Consider the following 6,495-nt stretch of genomic DNA (forward strand, 5'->3'; position numbering starts at 1 on the left):
TGTGGGGTCATGCTGCCAAATCAAAACTAAAAAAAATCCAAACACTTCAGAACAGATGTGTGAAAGTAATCTTTAATCTACCGTTCCGATATCCGACAATTTCGATCTACACTAGTTTACACCACAGAATTATTCCTATTTTAGGATTGTGTGATATTCAAACAATTATGTTTGCACATAATACATTGCATAATCGTAATTTCCATCATAACATAAATTTTTCAACTCGAGTGAACCTTCCGAATACGAGAAATGCAAATGAGTTAACAAGAAGTCGAGCATACACAAACTTGGGTTTCACGCGCATTATGAGCTACGGTCCATTAAAATTCAATTTACTTCCCAATGATTTGAAATCAATAACCAATAACAATATATTCAAAAGTAAGCTGAAACATCATATAATCAGGAACGTAAAGGGAGTGTCACATCAAATTGCATCACGGAAAAAACGCTGTAGAAATTCGCCCAGTAGACCGATCCTTTTGAAAATTTTAGACAGTAAAATAAAAACTATTAAACAACTTTTGGCATTTTCTTTTTATTCATACTTCGAGCCCAAGCCCGTATGCTCGCACCTTCCTCTTTACCCCGTCCATAAGGTTCTGTACAACGTCAGGTTGTAGTTTTTTTTAACAGAAATCCATTTTCTCTTGAAGTCCGCCTCCGATTTGACAACTTTTAGGTACTTCCGGAGGGCCTGCTTCATAATCGCCCAATATTTCTCTATTGGGCGAAGCTCCGGCGCGTTTGGCGGGTTCATTTCCTTTGGCACGAAGGTGACCCCGTTGGCTTCGTACCACTCCAACACGTCCTTTGAATAGTGGCACGAAGCGAGATCCGGCCAGAAGATGGTCGGGCCCTCGTGCTGCTTCAATAGTGGTAGTAAGCGCTTCTGTAGGCACTCCTTAAGGTAAACCTGCCCGTTTACCTTGCCGGTCATCACGAAGGGGGCGCTCCGCTTTCCGCAAGAGCAGATCGCTTGCCACACCATGTACTTTTTGGCAAACTTGGATAGTTTCTGCTTGCGAATCTCCTCCGGAACGCTGAATTTGTCCTCTGCGGAGAAGAACAACAGGCCCGGCAGCCGACGAAAGTCCGCTTTGACGTAGGTTTCGTCGTCCATTACCAGGCAATGCGGCTTCGTCAGCATTTCGGTGTACAGCTTCCGGGCTCGCGTCTTCCCCACCATGTTTTGACTTTCGTCGCGGTTAGGAGCCTTCTGAAACTTGTATGTACGCAGCCCCTCCCGCTGCTTGGTCCGCTGGACGAATGAACTTGACAAATTCAGCTTATTGGCGACATCCCGGACCGAACTTCTCGGATCACGTCTAAACTGCTTAACTACGCGCTTGTGATCATTTTCACTGACGGAGCATCCATTTTTGCCGTTCTTCACCTTCCGGTCGATGGTTAGGTTCTCGAAGTATCGTTTTAGTACTCTGCTGACCGTGGATTGGACGATTCCCAGCATCTTACCGATGTCCCGATGTGACAACTCCGGATTCTCGAAATGAGTGCACAGGATTAATTCACGACGCTCTTTTTCGTTCGACGACATTTTTACAAATTTACGAAAAATTGACAGTGAAGCATGGCCAACGTGATCTATACACTCTTATCTGATTATAAGCGATAGCTGAAGATATAATTCCTAAAAATTAAATTTCTACAGCGTTTTTTCCGTGATGCAATTTGATGTGACACACCCTTTAAATGAATACATTCTTTGAATGTGCCAACCAATTTAAAATTTAGACTTTACCATTCTGATTTTTTATAAATTTTTTATTTTTTTTATTGTTATAAAGTTTTAAATTAATTCAAAATAGTCTCCAAAGTCATTAATGTTATCACCGTTTTGTTTTTATTTTATCTTTAATTTTTTTTTGTTTCCTATCTTAAGTGAACCCCTTCAAAGGAACTAAGTTCCACTGGGATTTCACTAAGTTTAGTTTATTAGTTAATAGTTTACTCTCTATGTTTTCCTAAATTTTTCTTGTTTTTTTTCTTTAGCTGTTAGTAAGTGTCCACTACCAGTGGGCTCCCTATGAGCCTATTGGTGTGGGGGTCAGTGGAGGGTAAAAAATATATATATATATATATATATATATATAATACCAATTCCTGAACTATCATCGTCCAGGCCTCCTTCAACCGAAGGATCCGCCTTTCCTCAATGTGATCCACCAATGCAGAAATCTTCATTAAAATTAATGTTCGGAATATGAATCAAGTTTCTACGCATGATTCAAATTACGAACACTGCAATTTTAAATGTGAATTTACCTTAACTTTCATGTTATAAATAATTTTATAATCAAAACCCTGACATTCTTTGGGTTATAGACTTCATTTTAACAACATTTACAGGTATCGATACCGATATAGCGCCCTTGGTCCCGAAACCATGTAAACTATAAGACACAAATCAATAATTACGAAAGCAACATCCAATTTCTTTGCAAGTATAACATTTTTCCAAAAAAGACTAGCTAATTGACTTTAATTTAATATATCGATCATATGAATCGGTCCAGTTATGAGTTATGATTTTTTGAAAAAAAAATGGATTTTTGCTGTTCGTAATTTGAGACAAAAGTGTTCGGAATATGAGTCAGTGACAAAAATGGTGTTCGGAATTTGAGACAAAAGTGATTAAACATATTTTTAGTTTTTCACCATGAATATGTATTTGTAAATCAATGTTATTGTAGTCAAATGAAAAAGAACGCTCTATTGTATCCAAAAATCAAATTAATTTCGCGAAAGAATACCATTTTGAGTAATGAGGCACTGTTTAATAGCCATCAAAGTTTAAGTGTTCAGAATATGAGACAAAACGGTAACACATAAAGAAAAAGGAAACCCAAAATATGTATCGAGAAATCACTACGCTACGCAATAAATTTTTACATGCTTAACACGTTCGTCGCCCAACGCGACGTTTCTAAGTTTCTTGCGGGGCCCAACTTGTGGACAAATTATTAAACGAAGATCAAACTTGGTTTGTAGACAACTTTTACCTGATCTAGCAATATATTTTTTTAATTTGAAGACAAATTGAGAGCAATAACACATGTCAGAGTCATAGTATATGGGTTTCGCAAAAAACTGCAGTACTGACTGCAGTTAATAAAAAGCATAGTATAAACATTATAAAAAAATGGTTATTATTTTATTATTTTTCTACACGTTCTAAATTTATAGTTAGGTGCCAATCTAATCAAATTCGGTTTGAAAATCCGATTAAATTTGAATGAGGAAAATGTCACCCATATCTGGGTGACGGGGCGACGAACGTGTTAAGGTAGGAAACCGATTACTCGCGCTCGACTCGAGTTTATAAGGGTGACATATTATATTTTCTTCAGGGGACGGTTGGGATATAAGGAGATTGTATAGCGGCCCTTACACGATCATTCGTATTGACATTGGTTCAACAGAATAACATTAAAAATAATCATGTAATTCCACAAAATTGGAATTACACGATTGACTGGAAATAATGACGAAAATCCGGATTTTATGATATCGGATCGTCATTAGTGAAATAGGGCAGGGACACGTTCATTTTATTAATAACGGCGGATAAAGTAATGTGCAGTAAGTTCATTTTATTTATAACGATTTATGAAGTAAGGTGCGCCGAGTTCTTCTTAGAACAACAAAGTATGGTGTCGACATCTAGAAACGTTTTAAATGAGTGAAGCAAACATAAGCTATTAAGATAACTATGCAAAAAGGTAGTTTCAAATTGCCAAAAGATTAATGAAAATAATTGCTAATGAATTTTTCAATTCACAAAACATGCTATTCTAAATATTTTCCAACCATTTCTTAAGGACATTATGAGGATAGTCAATTTTTTTAACTCATAATTGATAACCCTCACAAATAATTTTCGTTCAAGATTCTTTCACTGCATGAAGAAAACATTTCAAACTATCAATTAGGTTATTTATTTGATACAGACACGATGATTTTCATTAATAATTTACATTCCGAAAACGTGTTAATTTCTTCCACCGATTTGAGTTGCTGCACTCGTACAAGCTGACCAAAATGGCTTCTTTCTCGTGAAACATTGTACATATACATCGACCCTAAAATTTAAAAAAAAAATACCCTATACAAAATGTTCACTACCTCGAAAAAACACCCTATGCCAAACGAAAGTAACGAAAAGTATGGTTTTATGTGTCAATAAAAATATTTATCTCGATTTTTCATTCGAAACTTACTACGAAATGTTAATTTACACGATAATACACTCTATGTAAAATATTAAGCTCATTCGGACTTCATTTACTAGTGTCGCAAACGTTTTTTGAAAACCAAAAAATCACCGGATATCCGGGTTTATAAAACAAAAATGATGCCAAATGTCTTGAAATTGCACGACACGTCGAGATTTACAGTTTCTCGAAAAAAATTTTTGTCAAAAATCGATTTTTAAGGCGGAAAAACGACCAAATGCCACAAAAACATTATTTTCGGAATAAAAAATCGAGATAACTATTTGTATTGACACCCAAAACCATACTATTCGTTTCGTATGCCGAAAAAAAAATCAGAGTGCCGATTTTTGACAAAAAGTAGAAGGGTCTGAGACTAGGGGCACGGACAGAAGTTTGACGTAGGACTTCGTTGTATGAACTCAAAACCTTCAAACGGTTTGTAACGAACAGAGAAAGACAGGCTTCTGGCAGGAAGTTCAATTTGTTAGATAGAACGAATTATTGCACGCAATTTTGTGGTACATACAACATTGATGGGAACGAAGTTGGAAGAAAGAATGCATGATACATGATATACCTTCGCATCCACTCGCAAAACATACCTCTTTTATTCGATAAATTACTCACTTGTTTTAGGGGAATTCATAAATTACTCACTTGTTCATTTCCACAATTGATGTCTCAGGCGAAAAAAATGCTGGATAAAATTGTCGTCTAATGGTATATATTATAACATATATCGTAAGAACGATTCTGCGTAATATGCATTTGAAAACTCTTAATAAACGTAACATTTTTCGTAGAGTGACCCCCCTACATAGAAATCAAAGACGTAGTCCTACGTCAAAAAAAAAAAATTTGAGACGACACTAGATCTCGACGATTCATGCAATTTTAAGACATTTGGCATCATTTTTTTTTCGAAAACCCCGAATTTTCTTTACTCCCTCCCTGTGTGATTTTTCGATTTTCAAAAAACTCAAACTTTGACGGCTTTGCGCGACTCTCCCTTAAGTTCGATTGAGCTGAAATTTTGCATAGGGTGTTTTTTCGAGGTGGTGAACATTTTTTATGGGGTAACTTTTTGAAATTCGAGATGACCATTCTCATTGGCACCCTAATATACAGCCATCCTGGTATGCTATAATAGTCAGCGCATTAGGACTAGTAAATAAGCAGAAACATATTTTGTGCAAAAACATCGAAGTTCATTTGTGTGAGTAATTTTGGCGTAACATATAAAAATTCAAGCATATCTGTTGAATTAGAGACCATAACAATCATGGAGTAATGACAATGGAAATGATTGTGTATGGTTGAATAACGATGATAATGTGGATTGGAGTGAATCTCGAATGAATATTATTACTGGTAATGTCAATAAGTATGATCGTGTAAGGGTCGCATAACAATATTGATGATCACACTCAATTCTCAAATCTATTCTCATATCTCTTATGTATTTACAATTCAACTTATTCTTTTATTAAGAATGGAACCGATGGCTCGCGAAGGAGGGGATTAGGATATCAGGACAATCCCACACGAAGATCGATAGCTTTAAGGAAGCATATATTTGCGACGTCTAACAGGTCTACCCGACATCCCTTCCTGGTACATTGGCCTACTTTCCTCGGGCCCGAAGGAAGTTTTCCAAACACGATTTAGCAGCATCCTCGTATGTGGTGAGGTGTACGCTTCGCACAACCAAACAACGTGCTTGATGTCGTGGTAACCTTGGTCTCTGACGCAGAATTTGTTGACGGCAAGATTGATACGAAACGGTAGCACGTTTAACAAGCAGTGATTGGACATAAGTCGGGAGAAGGGGTGAATAAAACCCCAACTCAAGTCCAAAATTTTGAACCACGGTTTGAGGCTGACCTTAGAGATAAAGCGAATTAATCTTGGGTCCTTTTGCGCTGCCAGTTAGCGATGGTATTCTGATGGACTAAACTATGGGATTCATTGAACGAGATTTGACCAGTGCTGCAATCCATCACCGTCAATGTCACAAAAAAGCTGACCATAGTCACTCAATTCCTCTCACGGCACGTGAGATCCGGATACTCAGTAGTGATGCTCACTCATTTGTTTCTGACACCTAACCAAATGACGGTTGGTTCCAATGTCTCGCACTGCCGATCGCTCTGTTTACAATTTTACGTAAAGAGAGTGGTGGTTGTGGTGAATGATGGTAGTGGAAATGTGAGTGACCAGAGAGTTCCAATTATTTTTGACAATCGCGACCGTT

At 37.1% G+C, this 6,495-nt stretch overlaps 1 protein-coding gene across 15 annotated transcripts in view; it reads right to left on the reverse strand.

The window, feature by feature from the left end:
• LOC129780389 (zinc finger CCCH domain-containing protein 13) overlaps nucleotides 1–6,495 on the reverse strand; it is a 372,838-nt gene that overhangs the window by 39,058 nt on the left and 327,285 nt on the right. The gene's annotated exons all lie outside the window — the stretch shown is intronic.

Source organism: Toxorhynchites rutilus, chromosome 3 (genome assembly GCF_029784135.1).
Source record: "Toxorhynchites rutilus septentrionalis strain SRP chromosome 3, ASM2978413v1, whole genome shotgun sequence".
Taxonomy (NCBI): Eukaryota; Metazoa; Arthropoda; class Insecta; order Diptera; family Culicidae; genus Toxorhynchites; species Toxorhynchites rutilus.